This window comes from Lissotriton helveticus, chromosome 7 (assembly GCF_964261635.1).
Source record: "Lissotriton helveticus chromosome 7, aLisHel1.1, whole genome shotgun sequence".
In the NCBI taxonomy this organism is placed as follows: Eukaryota; Metazoa; Chordata; class Amphibia; order Caudata; family Salamandridae; genus Lissotriton; species Lissotriton helveticus.
In genome coordinates this window covers 864,280,815-864,308,495 of record NC_136068.1, presented here as the reverse complement: position 1 = coordinate 864,308,495, position 27,681 = coordinate 864,280,815, and positions in this window count along the sequence as shown.

Here is a 27,681-nt window from a genome sequence, read left to right as displayed (position 1 = left end):
TACCCTGAGCGAGTGAAAGGTTTATGAGATCAGTCAAAGGAGTTGACAAGATGTTAACCACGAGCTTAAGGTGTTTTATCGGGACTGGGTCGCTCGGCGAGCCACTCTTCATCTCCAACAGGACCTTTGTAACCTCCTCTTCCGAGAAGGGGCCAAAAGATGTTAGCTCAGTCGGGCAATTTATAGAACTAGTAACTGGTTCCTGAATTAGGGGGAAAGTGGGTAAGGAGGATAGTATTTTCTCTATTTTAGAGTGAAAGAATCTGGCCAGATCCTCGCATTGTTCTTTAGGATTATCGTATAGCACTGGGGGGATCGGGGCTTTCAGAAGTTCTTTAAAGATTTTAAACGATTCTCCTGAAGAATTACTTGCCCTCGCGATCCTATCGCTAAAGAAAATCTTTTTAGCGTCCTTCAGTGCACTTTTATATTTCCTCAACTCCCTCTTGTAGATGGCCCGACTTTCCTCCGTCTGCTCTCTCCTCCAAGCACGTTCAAGCCTTTTACAAGAGGTTCTGATACACCTAAGTTTGGGGGTGTACCAGGGGGCAGAGCCAATTCTTCTCTCCCTGACAAGCCTCCTTTTATTCGGGATCAACAAGTCCAGAGAGTTAGTTAGCCATTTGCCCAAGAGCTGATCAGCGATGTTAGGGTCATCTACAGGGTAGGGACAAGTTCTGGCTAGCTCTTCCGCCCACCTGTCTACCGAAAGTTTCGACCAGAGTCGTTCCACGGTATGTTGCCTAGGTGTAGGATCTCTCCGGTTCCCTAGCAACCAGCTAAACGGGATAAAATGGTGATCAGTCCAAGGGAGAGGCAACATCTGAAGGGCCTGCAGGTTCGCCGAATTTGCGAAGACCGCATCCAGCTGATGACCTCTATTGTGAGTGGCTCCCATATTAACAAGGTGTAGATCAAGTGCACCAAGCGAGCTTATAAGATCCCTTGCCACCACATCATTGGGGTCGTCAAAATGAAAATTTAAGTCCCCAAGAGTGAGAAAGTTGGACGAGGCCGCAGCCAGTGGGATAACAGCTTCCATAAAGGAATCCACGAAATTCCCTAGCGTAGCGGGAGGCCGATACACCAAGAGGCCAGAGATAGAGACAGTCGAAGAAAAGCAAAGGGTGAAATGACAGCTTTCCGCGTTGTTGATGTCGCAGTCTGCTGCTTTGCATACAAATGTGTCTCTATAAACAATGGCCACTCCACCCCCTCTCCCACCCGGCCTATCAAGATGAAACATAAGGTATCCCTGGGGGAGAGCGGTGACAATGTCGGGGTCGGAACTTGTAGTCAGCCACGTTTCCGTAAGGAATAAAACATCCAAACTGTGATCCAAAAGAAGACAATGGATTTCCGTGGAATGACAAGGAAGTGATCTGCAATTGAGCAGAGCCATAGTAAAAGAATCGGGGTCCTTGACAGTGTTATGTGGGCGACAGCCAAGACAAGGTTTAAATACAGCACCCTCAGCCCAATAGTAGCAACAACTGGGATGTCTAGGCACGCGTAAAGCGAGAAGTGAGTCCCGTGAATACCTGAGGAAGAGATCCGTGTATTGGAAGGGTTGAGCAGAGTGGTATGCCCTAGGCCCGTCTGGGCCCGGACGGGCACAGACGGGCTTGACTCTGGCGAAACTCCGGCGAGAGTCCGGCGATGACGCTGCGTGATGACGCTGCGCGTCAGCATGGCTGCCTTTATGTTCGCCGAGCGCGTGCACACTAGAGCCCTGACCGCGCCGCCTGCAATGTCCCCCCTCCCAATATGGCCACCAGTCGAGACAGTGGACAGGGACCCGCTAAAACGCGGTGAGTATTCCAAAGTTATAGTGGGAGTAAGGTGGCAGCAGTGTGGGTCTGCGAGTGGCCCTAATTAAAAACGAGGGAAAACGAAGAAATAAAAAATCAAAGTAAATGGAAAAACGGGAGTTTTAAAAGCGCATTCAATCCTACAGCCAACAGCAAGAAACAGAGCTCTCCTAGCGCTTGCAGTCTTAGATGTTAAGGGCGCTCACCTGTCACTTGCCTGCCTTTATGCTCGCCGAGCGCGTGCACACTAGAGCGCTGACCGCGCCGCCTGCAATGTCCCCCCTCCCAATATGGCCACCAGTCGAGACAGTGGACAGGGACCCGCTAAAACGCGGTGAGTATTCCAAAGTTATAGTGGGAGTAAGGTGGCAGCAGTGTGGGTCTGCGAGTGGCCCTAATTAAAAACGAGGGAAAACGAAGAAATAAAAAATCAAAGTAAATGGAAAAACGGGAGTTTTAAAAGCGCATTCAATCCTACAGCCAACAGCAAGAAACAGAGCTCTCCTAGCGCTTGCAGTCTTAGATGTTAAGGGCGCTCACCTGTCACTTGCCTGCCTTTATGCTCGCCGAGCGCGTGCACACTAGAGCGCTGACCGCGCCGCCTGCAATGTCCCCCCTCCCAATATGGCCACCAGTCGAGACAGTGGACAGGGACCCGCTAAAACGCGGTGAGTATTCCAAAGTTATAGTGGGAGTAAGGTGGCAGCAGTGTGGGTCTGCGAGTGGCCCTAATTAAAAACGAGGGAAAACGAAGAAATAAAAAATCAAAGTAAATGGAAAAACGGGAGTTTTAAAAGCGCATTCAATCCTACAGCCAACAGCAAGAAACAGAGCTCTCCTAGCGCTTGCAGTCTTAGATGTTATACAAGTATAAATTTATACTATGGAAACAGTTTTCATGAATATGAATGGGAAATTAAGAATCCTAACAGCTATAGTAAGGGTGAAATGTGAAACACGCTATAACTCTAGTAAAGTACTTCAGTAAATGTAATAAGAGAAAATTATAGACCACATCAGGAGATTGCAAACTGCAATGGAGAAAATAATTTCTAAAAGGTAGGGTAACATAGGAACACGCTATGAAATTAAATGCAAATGACTTTATGATAGACAATGATTGCGGAAAGCATGGAAAATTATCATATGCAAAGGTATGTCTTTATTGAAGCAAAGACAGAAAATAGAAAGGTGCAAGTTTAGAGTTTCGGCAAGATATTTACCTAGACTGGTGTGAAAACCAACCCTGGCCACGGGTCAGTTAAGGACTGGAAATATCCCAAGGAATACCAGTCATCAATGGGACAGCAGGTGCAGAATGGACACCCCAGGACAGGACAGGAAACCCAGATTAGGATCAGGACAGGACCACCAGGATACGACCAGAACCCGCAGTTCGGCAGCAACGCCTGCGCTCCACCCTCTCTGCAGCTATCAGTCAGAACCCCGATTGGGTTAGCGAACTCCCCAGCAAAGTGCTCCGCCAGCACTTACGGTTTAGTAAAACCTTAGTCTATGGTCAATATTCGGACAGAGTGCTCCGCAGCGCTCTGTATTTTCAGTCACCTATTGAGTGCGTTGGGTCAGTGACAGGTCAGCTATTCGGACAAGTCGGACAATTTCTCTAGCTGAACCTAGGCTAGATATACCGTTTTGGGTCAGTGTACCACCCCCAAATGTTGCAAAGTGTCAGAATCCCCAATTTCGATTGGTCCTAAGGTAGGATGGGTTAACACACCAATCAGAACAGACTTTTCTAAGGCCTAATCTACATTTTTGGGTACCGCCTAGCAAGATTGGGGTTCCCATGAGAAGTCGCACGGAATACAATGGGGAAGAATACATTGTTAATAATGTAACACAATTTGATTTCTCTGGCTGGGTGAAGGTACATCTTCCCAGCCCCTTCTTGGCAGCAACCTTCTCTTGGCTCGGTTTCAATGCCACCTCGCCATGTCTGGTCCTGCGCAGTACTGCACTCCAAGATGGACGCACAAACCCCCATCACCCCTCCGTGCCGAGGATACATGAAAAGTAAGCGAAAACAAATTAAAACATAGAAAATAAATGAATGTATTACATGTCATGATTTCACACTTCAGGTTTATCATCATAAAAATATGCTATGCGATTAAGGGTAAGTGCTACACATAACGACACGATGAGCAACAGCACGAGCTTCACCTCGTTATCACATTAAGCTGCCATCTTATGGCTATTACGCATGCGCACCCTTTCCCTCCAAACTGTAACTACGTCACGTCACGTGAGTATGACTAACGCTTGCGCAGAAGCGAAAATTCAAGCAGCGGCCATTTTAGGTACAAGGGTTATTTGTATTAGTAGAACACATAGGCAAGCATCACTATGATATACACGCACATTCAAAATTACATAAAATTAGTAAAACGAACGATTTTGGATTACAGGATTATAACAGATTTCGAGGTTCATGACTCGAGCAAGTCGCGTTGCGAAATCTTGCTCTATCAATCCCCTCTTTGATGATATTTACTATCATCACAAAATAACGGAACCAGATGCCAACTTTCTTTCACACCTTGTACATTTCTATCTCTTCCAACAGGCGATTCAGTTTCTCTTTCTCATTTTTAGTAGGGTGAGAATTTGTCACCCTTTTGTAAATCTGATTATTCATTTCTTCCAATTCAAGCTCATCCGCACTTCTTTTCACACCTCTCGCATTCACTTGGTACTTCTTTGTGTGTTTGCGACATTTGCAACAGACGAATATGAGAAATAGGATAAGACCTATTACTCCAATTGGCATCAGCACCTTAAACAATAAGCTTCTACCTAAGCTAGCAAACCAATGACCTACATTGGAGAGACCATCAACCAGTCTCTTCCAGGCACTGTCAACCTCGAGTGGTTTGAGTTCCTTTTCCAAATTAGTAATGTTTTTCACATATCTTTTGAGCTGCACACTTTTGTCCGGAATGTAAGTGCAACAATGTTGCGCCTTCAGCATCCGGCAGACTCCGCCCTCTTTTGCTAATAAGGTGTCAAGAGCAAGTCTGTTCTGCAAAACCATTGATCTGATCGCAACCATTTTGGTATTGACCAGCAGAAATCCATGAGCCGTGTCAGTAGACAACACATCCACTATTGTGGATAATTTGCAAATTCTGTGAGTGTTCAGAACCACTCCCACTCCAGGTATCAGTGCACTAAAAATACTACCCATTATTTCACCTACGCTTTCTCTTTTACTACGCACTAAGCCATTAGTGTTTTCGTTGCTTCCAGCAATTTCATTCACGTGGTATATTTTCGGGAAAACAATGCCAAAATAGCAGCTTCCATACCAGTGATCCGGCAATTTGAAATAAGACTTGTTTCCACATACATAATAAATTCCGGGAAACACAGGTTCTGACCCATTTTTGAAACCCCAACCTCCAATTACCTTGTATTTGTGTTCACATTGACTGGAACCAATGAAAATGTTATTATAATAACTAGTCTTCTCGCGGTGAAGACAGAGTTTCCCTTTCTTTTCGAAATCCAGCAACAAAGCAAGCCCTGCCCCGCCATTTGAGGTGCTTTCCATGTCCTCAGCCCATTTTGGGGTTTTCTGTCTTTTGTCATTTGCCTTTCTTTGGAAACTCTCCCTTCTTTTCTCTGCCATGTTCAAAAATATTTTTTCTTGTTCATGTAATGAACAGGTCAAGTTGTCCCTGTGTGCGTCATTTAAGTCTATGGTACCTATAGTCAGAAAGTATTCTCCCATATAACGTGTAACGTCACTTTTGGTATGTACAGGATTCAGATTTCCACGTATAGGAAGTTCGGAAAATATCACGTCATTATTAGAGTAATAGTATTGTAACGGTCCTCTTTTATAGAACAAGCTAGCTAAAATACTACAGGAAATTCCATATGTCAGGGGCAGGTGATGGTAAGTCACTCCCTCAGCTACAGAAGCAGGTAGCTTCATGCAGACATAGCAATCTTCTATTTCCATAGTTTCTACATAATGCACTAACAAGTTTGCGAAAACATTTAAATGAGTCTGGTTCTTAACTCCATGATAATGTAGTCCTTCCTCATCTGATGCTTCTAAGTCTCGTTTTGTTTGTCTGAGTGCTTTTTCACGTCTTGCTACACTTCGTGTTGTCAGTTCTTCAGTGTCGGTAGTCTGAGTAGGGTCAATATTAGTATTTTTGCTTACCATAAAAGGAATGAAAACTGTTAGTCCTATCCAAACTAATATAACTATAACTATACTACATATACATACTTTGCAGCATGTTTTGCAACAACTGCGGCTAGGTCTACCACTCACGTTTGAATCAGACATTTTGGCTCAGAAGAAGTTTTCAACCCCTCTTTGCGGCCATGCCCAGGTAACTTTATGCTGAGCAATTTCACGGCGGTTCGTCCTCTTCCTCTGCAGAGTAATCAGCAATAGGTTCCCCGTCGCTTTCGTCAGTAATATCAAGATCCTCCAAATTTTCCAAAATCAGGTATGTCCATTCAGGATCCTGGTATTTTTCATTCAGTCTTTTTATTCGATCACTCCTTCTTTTGGAGCTTTCTCCAGCTTGCTCTGCTATTCGTATGCTTTTTCTTCTATCAGCAAGTTTCTCTTCTACTGTTTTTATTCTCAGCCTTAGTCTCTTAATATATCTTGGTTCGATATTTTTCTTTTTCTTGAGTCTTTTGGTTGGCACTGTGAGTTGACTTTCTTCTAATGCTCTTTTGTTTTCATTCGTTTGTGGCACTTCTTCTGTCTCTTCCCTTCCTGTCTGACTAGTCCCAGGTCTTGTATCTATTTCTTCTGCCTGGTTACTAAGCTGGCCTGGTTCAGGTGAATTTTGGTTCTGGCTTTCAAATGTCTCTGTTTCTGTGTCCTGAACACGTTCTTCTAGTTCTGTCTAATCCTGTTCAAGCACTTCGATCCCTTGATTTTCTTCTGCTCGAACTTATACACTAGTTCTAGTCTGTCCCTTTTCGATTTCAGGAGTCAGTGGAGGAGTGTCAATCACTTGTTCTGTCCCTGTCTGACCTTCCTCTTCGTCCTCAGATTTGACGTGAATCTCAATGATCTGAGGGTCTTCGCCTGTGCCTATCTCGACCTCTCTATTCCACTCTCTATCTTCGTATATTCGCTCTCTTGTTCTGATTGGGTCTTCAATGAGATCGATTATAGGTATCCAATCATCTTGGCTGGTGCTCGGTTGCTCGTCATCAGCTACTTCCGGACCAACGTCTGCAGGACCCTCAGCTGGACTGGTGCTCGGCTGTTCGTCATCAGCTACTTCAGGACCGACATCCGCAGACCCCTCAGCTGGACAACCTTCAGCTCCAGGCTCCTTGTCTGGAATTACCTTTTGAGTATGGCTGGCATGGATCCACCTGGGAACGCCTGCACACTTTACCGCTGTTGTGGTCACCAGTATTACTTGGCGTTTTTCTCCCCACCTCGGTGCAAGGCAACTCGAACGAGTGTGCTTCTTGATTCTAACCCAGTCACCAGGAACCAATTTGTGAACTGGAGTTGTCGGATTGGCGACGGCGTCTTCCCCAATCTGGCGAGAGATAGAACGCACTTGGTCACCCAGTTGCCTGCAGTACTCAAGTACCAAATCATCAGTAATGCTTAACAGTTTGTTTCCTGGTACCCATGCTTGTCTCATCACTCTTCCCATCAAGATTTCATGGGGGCTCAGGCCTGTTCTCCGATCTGGAATACTTCGGAGTCCCATCAGAACAAGAGGCAAGGCAGTAATCCAATTCATTCCAGTTGAGTCACACATTTTGGCCAACCTCGATTTTATAGTGCCATTTATTTGCTCTACCACTCCAGAAGCCTCTGGACGATGTGCACAGTGCAACTTTTGTGTGATTCCAAATGCTTTACAGAGTTGGTCCATCACTTCATTCTGAAAATGTCCGCCTCTATCTGATTCAATAGTGACTGGAACCCCGAACCTAGGTATCAATTCTCGTAGTAACAATTTGGCTACTGTTAAGGCATCACTCTGTGGGACAGGGTAAGCTTCCACCCATTTTGAAAATAGGCAGACAATGACAAGGACATATCTTTTTCCCTCACAACGAGGCATGGTGATGAAGTCAATTTGTATTCTCACGAAGGGACCCCCTGACTTCCCAATTTTCCTCAGTTCAACTACTGTTCTCTTGCCAGCGTTGAACTGTTGACACGTCATGCACCTCTGGCAAAGGGATTCTGCTACCTTCCTGAACTTCGGGTTGTACCAGGTCTGTTGAAATACCATAACCATGGCATCCCTACCAATGTGTGATCCTTCATGTATCAGTCTGGCCATAGGGGCAAGCAGGTTTCTAGGTAACACAGGCATACCATCCGGGCTCACAATGACACCATCCTCACGTCTTGGTCGACAACCAAGTTCCTTCCACTTCTCTTTCTCTTCCCAGGGCACAGCATGCTGCCATTCTCTCACTTCATCCCAGGTAGGCACTTCTTCAAACACCATAAGTTGGCAGCTGTTTCCAATCCCACCCAGTTTAATATTTATTGACATGCGATCCATAGCACATTGTTTTGCTACTCGATCAGCAAAATCATTTCCCAAAGATACAGGGTCAAGGCCCTTTTTATGAGCAACACATTTGACCACTGCCAAGTCTTTTGGTAATTGGATTGCTTCTAGAAGGTCTTGTATAACCTTTCCATTTCGAATGGGAGTACCTGATGAAGTCAGGAATTCTCTTTGTAGCCATAATTGGCCAAAGTCATGCACAACCCCATAACAGTACTGGCTGTCAGTATACACTGTTATTCTTTGGTCTTTTCCCAATTTACAAGCTCTTATCAGGGCAATTAATTCGGCTACTTGTGCAGACTTCACTCCGAATAAACAGGATGCTTCTTTAACTTTGTCTAAAGCAACCACAGCGTAGGCAGCACTTAGGCCTACAAGTTCGTGTCTCATGCATGAACCATCCACAAACCATTCCTCATCATGTACAGGCAAGGGTGTTTCTTTAATGTCTGGGCGTGGTTTAGTACTGAACTCTGTCAGGTTAATGCAGTCATGCTCGTTTTCTCCCCCTTCTTCCATAATCATTGAGTCAGGGAGTAGAGTGGCTGGGTTCAAAATATTACACCGAGTAATGGCCACATTTGCAGCACCCACGAGAATCCTCTCGTATTTAGTCAGCCGACTAGGGGTGAGATACTGAGTCTTAGTTCGGGTCAGTAAGATCACAACTGCGTGTGGAACATACACCGTTACAGGATGTCCCATGACAATGGATTCACTCTGTTCTAAACTCGTGCAAGTTGCAGCTACTGCTTTCAGACACCCAGGTAATCCAGCAGCCACTGGATCCAATGTGGCAGAGAAATATGCCACGGGTCGTCTAGTCAGGCCATGCTCCTGAGTTAGGACGGACAATGCACAATTGTCTCGTGTGTCACAGAATAGAGCAAACTCCTTGGAATAATCAGGCATCCCTAGAGCAGGTGCTGTACACAGACAATCCCGTAATTTAGTGAATGCTGTTAAGCTTTCATCATTCCATTCCACTGGGTACTGTGCTCCTTTCTTTGTCATTTTTATCAAAGGCTTTGCATGGACTGCGAATCCCACAATCCATTGCCTGCAGTAACCTACAACTCCAAGGAACATTCCGACTTCTTTCTGAGTACGGGGTAACTGCATCTTTTGAATTATTCTGACTCTCTCTGAGGTGACTTTTCTGATTCCCTTTTCTATCTGGTGCCCCAGATATTTCACTGATTTTGAACAGAACTGCAATTTCTCAGGGGCCACTTTATGTCCCTTTTCACTTAGGTGATTCAGTAGGGCAATGGTGTCAATCACGCAATCTCTATGACTTTTAGACGCCACCAAGAGGTCGTCAATGTATTGCACCAAAACAGACTTTCTAGGTAAGACTAAAGATTCAAGGCATTTTTTCAAGATCTGATTAAAGATAGAGGGGCTTTCTGTGTACCCTTGGGGGACACGATTCCAGACATACACGTGACTGTTGAAAGCAAATGAGAAAATAAATTTGCTGTCTGGATGCAATGGGATTGAAAAGAATGCGTGACATAGGTCTATCACAGTAAACCATTCATCATCCCAGGGAATCTGATACAGAATCACTGCTGGGTTTGGGACAATCGGACAGCAAGGAACCACGATTTTGTTTACCTTTCTCAGGTCCTGCACTACTCTATACTTGCCACTAGGTTTCTTGATTCCAATTATGGGGGAATTACACGCGCTACTCATCACTTCTTGTATGATGTTTGCTTCTAGCAATTTCTGTATTTCAATGGCAACTCCTGCTCTCACTTCGGCACTCATTCTGTAAGGCTTAGTATTGGGGTAGGCTGCATTTTCTTTTATGGCTATTTGTATTGGGTCTACATTGGCCATTAGTCCTACATCCTTTCCTGTAAAGTCCCATACTTCTGGTTTCACTGTCTGTTGGAGTTCTTCAGGTAAGTCCTGTATAGTCATTCGTTTAATTTCTGAGTCAGGTCTGACTAACATTAGCTTGTAAATACCATCTTCGTCTGGGGTTTGAATCTCAACGCCCTTTGGTGTGCAAAAGATAGTGCAGTTCATTTTGCACAACAAATCACGTCCCAGTAAGTTCACTGGACTGGTATCACAGACGACAAATCTGTGCATTTCTTTGAAGTTCCCTATTGATATCTCCATGGGCTCGGTAACGGGGGTACTAATCAATTGATTAGATACACCCACTACTTGGATTGCTTCTCCCGAGAGGGGTAGGTTTGGAACGTCTGCTGTTCTCACAGTAGAACGGGTAGCACCAGTGTCCAATAGAAAGGTGACATCATTTCCATCAACCTTTCCTTCAATGTATGGCCCTGACTGGTCTACCGGCAAGGAGGCGCCAAGTACACACTCCTTGTCCTCCCCTCTCAGGCCCCATCAGTCCTCGTCGTCACAGAAAAAAGTGTCATTTAATAAATATTGCGAAGTTGCTGCATTTCTGTTCTCATTGCCCCCCCAGATCTCTACATCATCACCCTGCGGTGATTTTCCCTTAAAAGTTGGCTTTGGCGCTCGGGGTACTTGAATCGTTTTTACCTGCTGCTGGGTCTTTCTTGGTTTTTCATTCTGCGTCTGTGGAGTTAAATCAGGTGTTTGGGTATTATCAGGCTGTAAATACGGACACTCGTCTCTCCAATGTCCAATTTTCCCGCACTGTTGGCAGGGAAATTTCTTTTTGGCTTCCTCTCTGCTCATTTTTGCTCGGGGCTTTCCTCCACCCCCACCCCCACCCCCACCCCCAGGGCCTTGGTTCTGAGTAGTTTTATTTAACTTATTCAATTGCTTTTCCTGCTGTTCTGCGAGCCTTACTTGTGCCCACATCACTTTCTCCTTCAGGGCCTTCTTCTTTTCTGCCATTTCGTCCTCACAGTACTTTGCGTACCGTAGGACCTCGTCCATTTTCTTGGACTGCCAACAGATTTTGTTATCTTTTATCCACTGACAAATTTCGGGTCTTAAACCGTTTACAAACCTGTAAATGAAATACGTCATGTCCTTCATTTCGATGTTATCTATACCACTGTACGTTTTGAACACCTGTAACAGCCTTTCATAAAAGGAATGCACAGTCTCATCCCTTTCCTGCGTGGTTCTATCTATCTTGGTCCAATCAGTTTCCTTTGCGGGCACTTTTAGCTTCAGATGCTGAATTACCTGATCATATTTTTTCATCACTTCTTTAGATGGTTCCCCTGTTGTTGAGTCCCTCGGGTATTCCTCACTAGGCCAAGCTATGGCGATCTTACACTCAGTCCACAGATCTACAGGGACCACTATGTCGAAGAACCCATCCAGGTCCTTCCACAAGCATTTTTGCACTTTTACAAATCTTTCTACCTGCCGGTACCAATCGACAGGTTTCTCTCGTAATTTCGGGAAATCATTAGTAAAGGACACAATATCCTGTCTGGACCATGGAACGTGTACATATTTTCCACCTGGCACTTCGCGCATAGGGCATAACTGTTCTGGCTTGTCTGCTTCCTTTAAAACGAATTCTGGGGTTACCTGCTTAGATCTGGCCTCATCTTTCTTTCGGGCCCACCTGGCTTTCCATCTCTCTACATCTCCCCATTTCTGCAATACTGTCAATAGTTCCTTGACCTGTGCCTTTTTCCCTGACACATTCAGGTTTTCCAAATCTTTGTTTGAGAAATCTGCTCTGTATGGTTTCTGCAAAGGTTTCGATTTTGAAATATCTATTCCCATGCTAGCAGCAGTATCTGTCAATTTTTCATGAAGTACTCGGGCATTTCGGGTAAGACTTTTGCAAATAAACAACAGCTCTTCTTCAGAGTAGGTATTTAATCTGTCTAATCCTACATTTCCTGCCATAAGTTCTTCTATTTCTACTCTCAGTTTGTAGAGATCTAGAGGTTTCGACTGAAGAGTTTGTTTTTCTAATTCTTGGCTCCATCTTTCGATTTCCTCAGGTGTAACTAAGGTGACACTTCTAGTACCCGAAGTCGATTCCATTTGAATCTCCCTCGTATTGAAAGGATTATGTCTTTTCTGCATCCTTTTCCCTGTATTTCTATTGGGCAGATCCATTAGTGAGACTTCAGACTCGCACTCGCTTGTCTGTTCATCTACGATTAAGGGTTCTGGTCTGGGCTGGGCTATGACTGGGGTAATGACTGGAGGTTTTGGACTTTCATGTCGGTCCCCATACAACGGAACCACTGGTCCGATAGTTACTGGGATTGTAAATGCTTCAGGACTGGTATTTAACTGGGAGATTTTCTGAATTATCTCAGCTCTCTGCTTTGCTAGAACTTCTCGCTCCTTTTCTTCCAATAATCTCTCTAAGGATTTGTCATGTAACACCTGCGGGGTCAGAGTGGGAGCATAACTCGGGGCAGTGGGATGTGTCTCACTTGGTCCTTCACCATAATTAGGTCCTGGGAACAAACTTCCTGTACCTAGGGATCTTGGTTCCTTTTCATATAGAGGTTGTAAGAACGGCATTCCTGAACCTGATGGTCTCGCCTCACCTTCGTGGTGGGGTCTCGGGGAAAAATCGATTTCCTGGGAGTATCTTGCATCCCCTCTAGCTGGTATTCTTGGATAAATATCTCTTGTATCTACGGGACCTAAACTCTCGGTATAAGGAGGTATGAGGCAACCCCCTCCTACACTGGCAGATCGGGCCTCATCCTGGAGATGAAGTCTTCGGGAATTATCCCCCTCACTGGAAGGTCTATTTCTTTCATTGTAAGGAGGCGGACTTCTCATAAACAGGTCATCTAATAATTCATCATCCGACTCTCCAATAGGTACCCAATGTTTGCACTTTTCTGTTTTCTTCTCCCCCCCAGGCGGACCACATGCTGGCATCATGGGAAACAGTCCTTCTACAATCATATTCTGTCTCCACTGTTTCATCTTTTTGGCTCGGGCTTCCTGCTTCAATTTTGGATAAAATTTAGTTAACCCTTTATCCATTCGGGGCTTATCTCTTTCAAAAGCCTCAATCTCCCATTCCTCTAGTGCTTCATACTGCGTTAACCTAGGTCTGGGATGTAAGTCATTCATTCGGGTTCTCAGATTGAATAGAATCCTACTGTTAAAGGTACCCTCTAACGGAAAAGCCAATACTCCATCATCTTTCGTGTATTCTGCCCAATTTTCCAACCATACACATGTGTTGTACCCTTTATCGAACATCATGAAAGATGCGGGAGTGTTGGGTGGCGGTATGACAACACCTTCTCTAGTTTTAATCGGCTTGTCCTTTTTGAAATAATTCTTCACTTTGTTTACAAGAGACAATTTTCTCTTATTTCCGTACATAATGTCGTTTTTAACACCTTTCCACTGATCGTTCTCAAATCCCATATGCCGTGGATCAGGTCTGGTATGCGGTCTATACGAATGCCACATACGATTTCTACGAGTGACTTTGTTTACAAAATCATTTCCAATCCAAGTGCGTCTTTTATTTTCGTGCGACCAATGAAATGCACGATTTCAAATAATTTCGACCAATGGGTGCGCGGCCTTTTCGCGAGACAGTTCTCACGCTTCGGCACTCACCCCTCCTTTACAATTCCAGCTCCGCTACACACCCGCTGCGTCTACCAATCCCAGCGCGGCACAGAGTGACGTCAGAGCAGCTTCGCGACTGACTCCCTCTTTACAAGGTAACGGAAACTTTATTTTTTTCTAAAGTGCTAGTGCTTGGTTATTTAACAACGAATACACATTCGCCACTGTGCTCAAGTGTCTAGACAGGAAAGAGTTTAGTTTCACTGCAAGTAAACTACTTCCATTTACTTTTCACACACTACGGATAGATCTCTTCTGCCTATCCTTCATACTAGCATTGGAGCACCTGCTACTTCCCTAGACTCATCCACCTTTCCGGGATATATCCAAGTCTAAAGTTTCACCAGCGAGCCCCTTTGCTTTCACCCAAGCTCCGATGAACCTGCTACTCTTCCGGTGTGACCCTCACTAGGTTATGCCACAATAGGAATTTTGCCAATGAACCTCGTTACTAACATTTATTCAATCATACATTCAGAAAACCCTAGTTAGTGCTTCCAGTTTTGCCTAACCTGCACCAACTTTCCTTGAAAGCCAGTGACCTCAAAGCAAGTGGATTCTATTCACCACTCACTATTCAATTCCCCAGGGATTTCCGACAACACAATAAACGTTTTACAAACGAATGGATTAATACATATAACAGTATAATAACAAGAATTACGATTTTAAAACATTTCATAATTTTTTCAAAGCAAACATTTCAAGTGAGTGATCAGAACACCCGAATTGCCTACTCTCGTTAGCAGCATCCAACTTAACTAGTCTAACTAGTCCTACCTAACCTCTAGCTATTCCCTAACCATCCTCTCTGCTACCAGAAAATTACTGATAGAGATCGCAGGTCACCCGACCAATAATTTCACCACTTATGCTTTGGGGCCCATATACTTCAATTCGTCATATACATTGATCAGATGACTTTACAATCTACTACCAATAATCATGAGTCCCTTTCGATTGTTTCTATTGTACCAGACTTACCATCCACCGTTACGGGTACCTATGACCACGATGGGTCAGGGAGCTAGCTGTAAAAGGAAAGGCAGCAAAATATATACCCAACATTAAATAACTTTGATATTTATCAAATGACCACGGACAACTGGGAAGTTTCAAGAATTTTATCTAGTAATCAGTTTCGGAAATTATAAGGTTTACAAAAAAAACAGTCAATAATCAAGATAACAAAAAGAATATAACCGTACAGGAAAGCGTAAGGGCAATCAATCATTTAAGTTTGTAAATAGTGCGACAGTGAACACGCTAAAAATTTAACTCAAGAATAGACATCTTTAAATGGGCAAAGTTATACAAGTATAAATTTATACTATGGAAACAGTTTTCATGAATATGAATGGGAAATTAAGAATCCTAACAGCTATAGTAAGGGTGAAATGTGAAACACGCTATAACTCTAGTAAAGTACTTCAGTAAATGTAATAAGAGAAAATTATAGACCACATCAGGAGATTGCAAACTGCAATGGAGAAAATAATTTCTAAAAGGTAGGGTAACATAGGAACACGCTATGAAATTAAATGCAAATGACTTTATGATAGACAATGATTGCGGAAAGCATGGAAAATTATGATATGCAAAGGTATGTCTTTATTGAAGCAAAGACAGAAAATAGAAAGGTGCAAGTTTAGAGTTTCGGCAAGATATTTACCTAGACTGGTGTGAAAACCAACCCTGGCCACGGGTCAGTTAAGGACAGGAAATACCCCAAGGAATACCAGTCATCAATGGGACAGCAGGTGCAGAATGGACACCCCAGGACAGGACAGGAAACCCAGATTAGGATCAGGACAGGACCACCAGGATACGACCAGAACCCGCAGTTCGGCAGCAACGCCTGCGCTCCACCCTCTCTGCAGCTATCAGTCAGAACCCCGATTGGGTTAGCGAACTCCCCAGCAAAGTGCTCCGCCAGCACTTAAGGTTTAGTAAAACCTTAGTCTATGGTCAATATTCGGACAGAGTGCTCCGCAGCGCTCTGTATTTTCAGTCACCTATTGAGTGCGTTGGGTCAATGACAGGTCAGCTATTCGGACAAGTCGGACAATTTCTCTAGCTGAACCTAGGCTAGATATACGGTTTTGGGTCAGTGTACCACCCCCAAATGTTGCAAAGTGTCAGAATCCCCAATTTCGATTGGTCCTAAGGTAGGATGGGTTAACACACCAATCAGAACAGACTTTTCTAAGGCCTAATCTACATTTTTGGGTACCGCCTAGCAAGATTGGGGTTCCCATGAGAAGTCGCACGGAATACAATGGGGAAGAATACATTGTTAATAATGTAACACAATTTGATTTCTCTGGCTGGGTGAAGGTGCATCTTCCCAGGCCCTTCTTGGCAGCAACCTTCTCTTGGCTCGGTTTCAATGCCACCTCGCCATGTCTGGTCCTGTGCAGTACTGCACTCCAAGATGGACGCACAAACCCCCATCACCCCTCCGTGCCGAGGATACATGAAAAGTAAGCGAAAACAAATTAAAACATAGAAAATAAATGAATGTATTACATGTCATGATTTCACACTTCAGGTTTATCATCATAAAAATATGCTATGCGATTAAGGGTAAGTGCTACACATAACGACACGATGAGCAACAGCACGAGCTTCACCTCGTTATCACATTAAGCTGCCATCTTATGGCTATTACGCATGCGCACCCTTTCCCTCCAAACTGTAACTATGTCACGTCACGTGAGTATGACTAACGCATGCGCAGAAGCGAAAATTCAAGCAGCGGCCATTTTAGGTACAAGGGTTATTTGTATTAGTAGAACACATAGGCAAGCATCACTATGATATACACGCACATTCAAAATTACATAAAATTAGTAAAACGAACGATTTTGGATTACAGGATTATAACAGATTTCGAGGTTCATGACTCGAGCAAGTCGCGATGCGAAATCTTGCTCTATCAACGCTCCCCGGTACGCTCCCCGGTTTTGCCCCGCAAAGCCCTTTTATGGCCCCCTCATCAAACCTATGGGGTCAGGGGGGGTCTACCCTGCCCCCTTTTGGTCATTTCCCCTTTTGTTTTTGCCACCTCTTGTGTCTCGATCCTACCGAGACACAAGATGGCGGCCGCTACGGACTGTTTGGAATGTTGACAGACACCCGAGAGCCAATCAGCTTTCCGCGCGCGAACTCGCGGTGTGCGCTGGAGCGCTTCCCGGAACGCGTACCTGGGCGCGCTTATAGATATATATATATTTTTCAACCTAAATTACTCAAAATCCACTGGAGCACATATCTTGAGACATAACAAAGGCACATCGGGCTACCAGTCCCTACACCTGTTTAAGTATAGTATTCACGCCCTTAGTGGGCGTATACAAGCAAGATGCATTCTGGTGCTCGTGATGCTGTAATAATCCATAATCCCCATGTGGGTGTTGCTGATAAGTTAAAAATAAGCAAGTTCTTTACCCAAGTGGGAGAGGCAAAAGTCACACACTGCCGTCATGTTGTCCATAACATCACTCAATACTGGCCCACCCGCTCGGCAGCGCCTCCGATAACGAGACACGCTCAACCCATTGCTTGTCTTGCTGTGGTGCTATTTTGTGGCCGAGCCAGCCGCAATAACATGAAAGAAGGATTGCCCTTGCGTGAAACAGCACTTGCAGGTAGGTTTATCCACTTTTATTGACGACGCAAGGGCAATCCTTCTTTCTTCATATATATATATATCGTATCACAACGCTTCCCCACTTCGGAAGAATTATCACGGACACCTCGCATGGATTGCAGGTAATTTATTCAAATATCAGACTGCAACGCAGGCGGTGCAGTCTGATATTTGAATAAATTACCTGCAATCCAAAAAGCGATTTTATTAAGTTGCACAGCTTCATTTCTCAGTTTTTAAAAGGCATACGTCACGGTCTGCCGCCTACATCTCCCATAATACAGTCACACGCATTGTCTAATTCATAGCAGCTGCATATAAGCGTGCGATGGGACTTAATGAGGTGGGTGTGGCCCTGTGCGTCCTTCGACTGCAGCGCCTCTGAAGAAGTGAATTATGAAACGCGTCAGGCGGCAGACGTATGCCTTTTAAAAACTGAGAAATGAAGCTGTGCAACTTAATAAAATCGCTTTTAGGGGAAAAGCGTTTCGTGATGTGAGTGCTGCTCGACTTGGTCACCCCATGGAGCTTTGATGTTAAAGCGGCAGGCCAGCCGCTGAGCAGGCACCACCCCCAAGCAAAGGGGGCCACTAGCCTGGAATATGCGGGGCTTGAGGTGGCACACAGCATATGGATAGAGTGCGGCTCCATATCCTTGGGGCTCATGTGGAGCCATTCATCGTGGCAAATATACAAGGAAGCAAGATGGACTACATCTCCCATAATACAGTCACACGCATTGTCTAATTCATAGCAGCTGCATATCAGCGTGCGATGGGACTTAATGAGGTGGGTGTGGCCCTGTGCGTCCTTCGACTGCAGCGCCTCTGAAGAAGTGAATTACGAAACGCGTCAGGCGGCAGACGTATGCCTTTTAAAAACTGAGAAATGAAGCTGTGCAACTTAATAAAATCGCTTTTTGGGGAAAAGCGTGTCGTGGTGTGAGTGCTGCTCGACTTGGTCACCCCATGGAGCTTTGATGTTAAAGCGGCAGGCCAGCCGCTGAGCGGGCACCACCCCCAAGCGAAGGGGGCCACTAGCCTGGAATATGCGGGGCTTGAGGTGGCACACGGCATATGGATAGAGTGCGGCTCCATATCCTTGGGGCTCATGTGGAGCCATTCATCGTGGCAAATATACAAGGAAGCAAGATGGACTACATCTCCCATAATACAGTCACACGCATTGTCTAATTCATAGCAGCTGCATATCAGCGTGCGATGGGACTTAATGAGGTGGGTGTGGCCCTGTGCGTCCTTCGACTGCAGCGCCTCTGAAGAAGTGAATTACGAAACGCGTCAGGCGGCAGACGTATGCCTTTTAAAAACTGAGAAATGAAGCTGTGCAACTTAATAAAATCGCTTTTAGGGGAAAAGCGTTTCGTGGTGTGAGTGCTGCTCGACTTGGTCACCCCATGGAGCTTTGATGTTAAAGCGGCAGGCCAGCCGCTGAGCGGGCACCACCCCCAAGCAAAGGGGGCCACTAGCCTGGAATATGCGGGGCTTGAGGTGGCACACGGCATATGGATAGAGTGCGGCTCCATATCCTTGGGGCTCATGTGGAGCCATTCATCGTGGCAAATATACAAGGAAGCAAGATGGACTACATCTCCCATAATACAGTCACACGCATTGTCTAATTCATAGCAGCTGCATATCAGCGTGCGATGGGACTTAATGAGGTGGGTGTGGCCCTGTGCGTCCTTCGACTGCAGCGCCTCTGAAGAAGTGAATTACGAAACGCGTCAGGCGGCAGACGTATGCCTTTTAAAAACTGAGAAATGAAGCTGTGCAACTTAATAAAATCGCTTTTTGGGGAAAAGCGTGTCGTGGTGTGAGTGCTGCTCGACTTGGTCACCCCATGGAGCTTTGATGTTAAAGCGGCAGGCCAGCCGCTGAGCGGGCACCACCCCCAAGCGAAGGGGGCCACTAGCCTGGAATATGCGGGGCTTGAGGTGGCACACGGCATATGGATAGAGTGCGGCTCCATATCCTTGGGGCTCATGTGGAGCCATTCATCGTGGCAAATATACAAGGAAGCAAGATGGACTACATCTCCCATAATACAGTCACACGCATTGTCTAATTCATAGCAGCTGCATATCAGCGTGCGATGGGACTTAATGAGGTGGGTGTGGCCCTGTGCGTCCTTCGACTGCAGCGCCTCTGAAGAAGTGAATTACGAAACGCGTCAGGCGGCAGACGTATGCCTTTCAAAAACTGAGAAATGAAGCTGTGCAACTTAATAAAATCGCTTTTTGGGGAAAAGCGTGTCGTGGTGTGAGTGCTGCTCGACTTGGTCACCCCATTGAGCTTTGATGTTAAAGCGGCAGGCCAGCCGCTCAGCGGGCACCACCCCCAAGCGAAGGGGGCCACTAGCCTGGAATATGCGGGGCTTGAGGTGGCACACGGCATATGGATAGAGTGCGGCTCCATATCCTTGGGGCTCATGTGGAGCCATTCATCGTGGCAAATATACAAGGAAGCAAGATGGACTACATCTCCCATAATACAGTCACACGCATTGTCTAATTCATAGCAGCTGCATATCAGCGTGCGATGGGACTTAATGAGGTGGGTGTGGCCCTGTGCGTCCTTCGACTGCAGCGCCTCTGAAGAAGTGAATTACGAAACGCGTCAGGCGGCAGACGTATGCCTTTTAAAAACTGAGAAATGAAGCTGTGCAACTTAATAAAATCGCTTTTTGGGGAAAAGCGGGTCGTGGTGTGAGTGCTGCTCGACTTGGTCACCCCATGGAGCTTTGATGTTAAAGCGGCAGGCCAGCAGCTGAGCGGGCACCACCCCCAAGCGAAGGGGGCCACTAGCCTGGAATATGCGGGGCTTGAGGTGGCACACGGCATATGGATAGAGTGCGGCTCCATATCCTTGGGGCTCATGTGGAGCCATTCATCGTGGCAAATATACAAGGAAGCAAGATGGACTACATCTCCCATAATACAGTCACACGCATTGTCTAATTCATAGCAGCTGCATATCAGCGTGCGATGGGACTTAATGAGGTGGGTGTGGCCCTGTGCGTCCTTCGACTGCAGCGCCTCTGAAGAAGTGAATTACGAAACGCGTCAGGCGGCAGACGTATGCCTTTTAAAAACTGAGAAATGAAGCTGTGCAACTTAATAAAATCGCTTTTTGGGGAAAAGCGTGTCGTGGTGTGAGTGCTGCTCGACTTGGTCACCCCATGGAGCTTTGATGTTAAACCGGCAGGCCAGCAGCTGAGCGGGCACCACCCCCAAGCGAAGGGGGCCACTAGCCTGGAATATGCGGGGCTTGAGGTGGCACACGGCATATGGATAGAGTGCGGCTCCATATCCTTGGGGCTCATGTGGAGCCATTCATCGTGGCAAATATACAAGGAAGCAAGATGGACTACATCTCCCATAATACAGTCACACGCATTGTCTAATTCATAGCAGCTGCATATCAGCGTGCGATGGGACTTAATGAGGTGGGTGTGGCCCTGTGCGTCCTTCGACTGCAGCGCCTCTGAAGAAGTGAATTACGAAACGCGTCAGGCGGCAGACGTATGCCTTTTAAAAACTGAGAAATGAAGCTGTGCAACTTAATAAAATCGCTTTTTGGGGAAAAGCGTGTCGTGGTGTGAGTGCTGCTCGACTTGGTCACCCCATGGAGCTTTGATGTTAAAGCGGCAGGCCAGCCGCTGAGCGGGCACCACCCCCAAGCGAAGGGGGCCACTAGCCTGGAATATGCGGGGCTTGAGGTGGCACACGGCATATGGATAGAGTGCGGCTCCATATCCTTGGGGCTCATGTGGAGCCATTCATCGTGGCAAATATACAAGGAAGCAAGATGGACTACATCTCCCATAATACAGTCACACGCATTGTCTAATTCATAGCAGCTGCATATCAGCGTGCAATGGGACTTAATGAGGTGGGTGTGGCCCTGTGCGTCCTTCGACTGCAGCGCCTCTGAAGAAGTGAATTACGAAACGCGTCAGGCGGCAGACGTATGCCTTTTAAAAACTGAGAAATGAAGCTGTGCAACTTAATAAAATCGCTTTTTGGGGAAAAGCGTGTCGTGGTGTGAGTGCTGCTCGACTTGGTCACCCCATGGAGCTTTGATATATATATATATATATATATATATATATATATATATATATATATATGTGTGTGTGTGTGTGTGTGTATATGTATATGTATATGTATATATATATATATATATATATATATATATGCCTGTCTGTTTCAATCAGCAGCCCGCCCTCAATCTGGAACCGCGGCAAAAAAAAAACGGAAGACCCAGGATGCAGGTGAGTTTTTTATTAGGCACACCTCGTCAGCATAACGTTTCGGCCTGCCCAGAGGCCTTGGTCACATGACGCAATGAGGGAAGTGAGCAAAATTTAAAGTGCAAGTGCATAAAAAACAGTACATTTCATTGGCTGGCATTGGAATAGGGGATGCATCTTGTATCAATGGACATAGAAAACACACTCGCCGCAGTACATTAGTGAGGTAATCCCTGAACATTTTCAAAAAATTGCTGTGTAAATACATTTGCCATTTCGAAAATGAAAGGTGCAAGGTGGCAAATCTATACTTTATATAATAAAATATGTAGATAAAAGCAAATAATTTTGTAATTTAAAAAACCATTATAATAAATCTCATCAATTTCAGCACACCTAAACACAACATATTATGTGTTAAAATACACAATTACCTTAACATAAACAATTTATGTGCTACGTACTATGGAAATGTAGATATGCAAATCGGGTTTCCTATACTATAGCTTCATTTTAGTACTAACCATGATGAGTTGCTACGCTAATGTTAACAACTACCCGAGCCACCCAACCCTATATACACAAAGTCGGGCACAACTCCCCAATATTTTCTTAACAAGGAACCCAGACAGCCAAATATTCGTACAATGTGATGAATAAAACACCAAAAAGTTGTGTTAGTATTAAAATTATATGTGCAGAAAACATACCAATTACGGTGCAATCTAACATGTGAATTATGTATAATTCATATATTGTGATACCAATTCCATTAAAATAGAAAAACCAGATATGTTCTAATGCTACATGAGCCACCGGTCAACCTTGCTGATAATACATAAATAGTTGAAACAGTGGGAGAATACAAAGATTCTCAAGGTTTGTATCTGTGAAAAACTATATACATTGAGCTAACTTCATGGACGATTGGAGACGCTAGACGTAACAACATCTGGATCACTAGAGACAAGTATGGGAATCCTCTGTAGAGTTAAGGCCATGAGGAGTTTTACTATCAATCTCTAAAATATATCTTGTCTCTAGAGTTCTCAAGATACCTTCCCTGTTACCACCCCTCCTCAATGGACCAACCGTATCTATGGCATAATACCTAAGGAGTCCACTGTTGTTGTCGTGGTACTCCTTAAAATGCCTGGCAACTGGGTACGTGGCATCATTTGTGTTGATAGCCCTTATGTGCTGGAGTATCCTCTTGTGGACCTGCAACTTGGTACTACCAATATATTGCAGGCCACACGGACACTCCAGCACATAAACCACGTACTCGCTCTTACATGCGAGTTGTTTATTGATTTTACGGGGCACAGTTGAAAATACTGTTAGGAACTCTGTTTTGTTAATCCCATGCAAGCATGCTTTACAACTAGAACATTTTCTAAAGCCTTTCCTTGCAGCCATCCAATTTTTAGGGGGGATCACCCCAGGACTTGATTTTACCAAGGCATCATGAATAGAATATGCCTTCCTGAAAGTGATCGCTGGTTTTTTGGGCATATGCTCCCCAATCACTGGATCCAATCTGATCATGTTCCAATGTTTGTTCACTATCTTCCTTAGCGCCCCGTGTTGTCTGTTGTAGGTCCAAATGAGTCTTATTGGTTGGTGTACCTTAAATTCAGGGGATGTCTGAGCTTTTTTATAGATCAATGCGTCCTTACGGGACAAGGCATTGGCTTTATGGATAGCTGTGTCAATTAGACTCTCTTTGTATCCCCTGGCTAGGAAAGGTTGTTTGCTGGACGACTGCGCCCTTGTACATTGGTCATCTGTACTACAAATGCGCCTAAATCTGAGCATCTCCCCATAGGGGATGCTTCTGATTAGGTGCGGGAGGTGATGGCTATCGGCATGTAGCACTGTATTGCCCGCAGTGGGCTTTCTGTATAGTTTTGTTTCCAACCTGTCCTGATTGACCACAATCGTAATGTCCAAAAAGTGTGCCCTAACCTGACTGAGATGGGACGTGAATGCCAAGTTAAAAACATTGCAATTCAAGGTTTCAACAAAGTTGCTTGCCTCCTCATGTGTTCCACGCCAAATCAACAGGACATCATCGATGTGGCGGGTGCAGATGTCATGGTGATCACCATAGAGGACCTGTCTCTCCCAGTAGCCCATGTGCAAACAGGCATAACTGGGAGAGAAACAGGCCCCCATGGCTACCCCCCTGATCTGTTGATAATACTGATTGAGGAACATAAAATAATTATGGTTTAAACAAAAACTGGTCATGGTTAGCAACATTTTGTTGTGTTCAGCAAGTTCAATTGGTCGTTGGCCCAGATAATATTGAATAGCCCTCATTCCGTCTGCATGCACAATACTGGTGTAAAGAGATGTTACATCGAGTGTAAGTAACCAGTAGTCTTTTTCCCACTTAACTTCATGGATCTTTCTCAGAAAGTCACTTGAATCTTGTATGTAAGATGGGAGTGCTGCAACATATTCCGGTAGAAATGAGTCAATATAGGTCGTGGCATTCTCTAACAACCCACCACACGCCGAAATGATTGGTCTTCCAGGCGGTTTGGCGGCATTTTTATGAACTTTAGGGATTAAGTACAAGACAGGAGTGATCGGATGGTCATTTTTCAGCAATTTTAGTTCATCCATGCTGATGAGCCCTCTCAACCGCCAACCCATCAACATAGAATAAAAATCAGACTGTGCTTTTCTCATCACTCCAACATCACAATGCTTGTAACAGTTTGAATCGTTTAGTTGCAAGAGCGCCTCCTCCATATATAGATGTCTAGGCCAGAGCACGACGTTTACGCCTTTGTCAGACTGTCTGACAATCATGTTGCCATCCTTTTGAATTTTTCTGACCAGTTCGTAATATTAGTTGTTGCACCTTTGATTATGTTGTTTAGATAACAAAGTCTTTGCATGCAATGTCTTAACTTCCTTAACTGTGGCATCATGAAAAATGTCAATATTGTCAAAGGGCGTTGTGGGTGTGAATGTGGAACGCGGTTTAAATTCAGTGAGTCTGCCTACAGGAGCAAAAACTTCTTCCTGTGAGTTTTGTGAACACGATGCTTCCAATCTCAGAGTCTCCATATCCTGCATCAAGGGGATGTCATTCACCACCAGCCCCATAGGTGTTAACGCACCAGCAGGCCTGCCTACCATGTTGCGTGATTTATTGTTAGCAAAGTGCTTTTGCAACTTCAGCTTGCGCGTAAATTTAAAAAGATCTATTCTTATATCTGCGTAGTTAAAGTCGCTGGGGGGGCTGAAAGATAACCCCATTGACAAGATTCTTTTCTCAGAGTCAGTTAGGACAGTAGAGGTAAGGTTAATCACAGACAAACCATTATCAAATGTATTAGGTGCATTGCTTATATATATATTTATTTATTTATATATTCCCATCAAATGAAAAATATATGTGCAAGTAATAATAACACACTTAGAAGTAAGCAAATGCAACTGTTAAATGCATGGAATATAATGCAAGCGGATAATAATACTGGACATCCACTGCAGGAAATAAGCACTGTTAAATACAAGTAATCAGAAAGATATATACACTAAATACATCCAGATGAATATAACCACTGGAGACTTGAATGTGCACACAGACACACTCACACATCACACTGCCAATATTACAAAATGAAACATCACCAGCTGCAAACACTGCACCTTAGCCCACTCCAGACTGGGGGATTCACAGCCGCGGTCAAGAGACTCAGCAAATCGGGAACTCTTACACTGAAGTAGATGCGTCCGCCTCCATTCAGGTGCAAAATGCTACTTTCCAAGTCAACAAACCACAGATGTATATTCTTAATCCACTAGAAGTTTCAGAGAGGAACTCCTCTGCACCAAGAAAACTTAGTGGAGTAGGCCGCTCTCCATGCAAGCATTCCAAAGGCAAAGGAATTCTCACGTATTCTTCTGCGCTATCACATGTTCCAGCCCCTTATCTTAGCGAAGCTTGAGAAAGTAGAAAACAATCTCCAAAAGTACAGACCACAACCTTGAACATGAATAGCCTAAACAACTTAAGTTCTGTGGGGGCCTGTGAGCCTGCACAAAGCTTAAGCTAGACAGTCAGAATTCAAGATGGCATGAGGGCATGTCAAAGCCAATAGTAAGAACTTCATAAAACTTCCCAATGTACAACACAATGTGCATTTGTGCACCACTGCATAGAACACTACACTCCGAGACTGAAAAGTACATTTCACACCTCTCTCTCTCTCATGCTTTCAAATGCACATCCCACATGTTCTGCTCCTGGCAAGGCTGTAAATAGCAAACACCCCCCCTCTGCAGCTACAAGGAGACAGGAAATAAATCTTCAAGGAAAAAAGCACATGCAGGAAACATGATGTAGTACATTCAAGAAAACACCTTAAGTCAATTAAAACGATGGTAGTCAAAGGTCATCACGTGGTCTCAATACATGGGAGTATCTCTGGCAGTACAAATATGTTTTAACTCAATCAATATGTCATCAAATAGATTGTACATAAATTTGGTACAAACCACATTATATACTTCAAAATACAAAGCAGTCCATATACAAATTCAGATATTAACAGTGGCGATGCCACAAGATCCCTCAATCTTAAATTCAGCATAGGGATCTAAGGAAGCACAGTCAGTCCTCTTAACAGGGTAGGTTCATAAATCAAAAAATCCTATCAAGTCAGACTCCAACATTAAAGTAATCAGAGGGAACTTAACACACTATAAGGGGTAACTATTAGTGTTAAGAAGGATTAATTTTTGACTTTTCGGTCTCCAGTGGCCAACTAGGTCCGCAATACCATCCTTAGGACTCAGCGCTGAAAAGAAGATAATCCTGCAAGTACTGACATAAAAACATACTAATGAGACATTGTGAGAAAGTGCCCTCTTTCTTGCATGGTATGCCTCCACTTTTTGCTGAATTGCTGATGTTTTTTGACTGAGTGTGCCCTGGGCTCCTGCTGATCAGGTACCCAGGGCATATGTTCCTACATTGAAGCCTAAACCCAATTGGCATCTCTGTCCACATGTCAGCCCCTGGTAATTGGTACCACAGGTACCCAGGGCACTGTGACCAGAGAAGGCCTCTAAGGCCTGCAGCACTTATTGTGCCACCTTTAGAGGACCTGTTCCCTGACACTCACACACTGCCTTTGCAGGCTGCGTGTCTTGGTGCTGAACAAAGTGAGGAGTCGACATGGCACGCATCCTTGTGTGCCATGCCCACAAACCACTGCCCTGGCATACACGAGCCACCCCTCTAGCTGGGTGCCCTATGCCAGTGGTGAGGGTACAGGTGCATGAGCCCTGTACCCCCACAGTGCCCAAGTCTATTCCACAACACGATAATAGCTACACTGAAGACTAGTAAGTTTCGTATGCAACTTTTCAGCACATTAAACCCACACTGATACCAGATTACACCATCTTTAGGAGGGATAGAGTGGTAGGCAGGGGCGGGGGTGTGGCATTGATTGTGGATAAGCATCTCCCTTGCTCGACTTTTCCCGTTGATAACATCGCGGGCTGTGAAGCTTTGGGTTTTACCCTTTGGCTATCTCCCTGTCAAGCATGCGCAGGGATCCTTATCTATAGAGCACCTGGTCCCCTCGGCTCTTTTTTTGATGAACTGCAGGCGGCGCTCTCCGTGCCCTGCCTTAGATCCGAGCACTGCTTTTTATTGGGAGACTTGAATCTTCACATGGATAATACAATGGATCCTGATACTATTAAGTTGCAGGACATTGCCTCTTCGTTAGGGTTGGTCCCCTACATCACCAGTTTCACCCCTATTAAAGGTCATACCATTGACCAGATACTTTCGACTAGGCCGATTGAC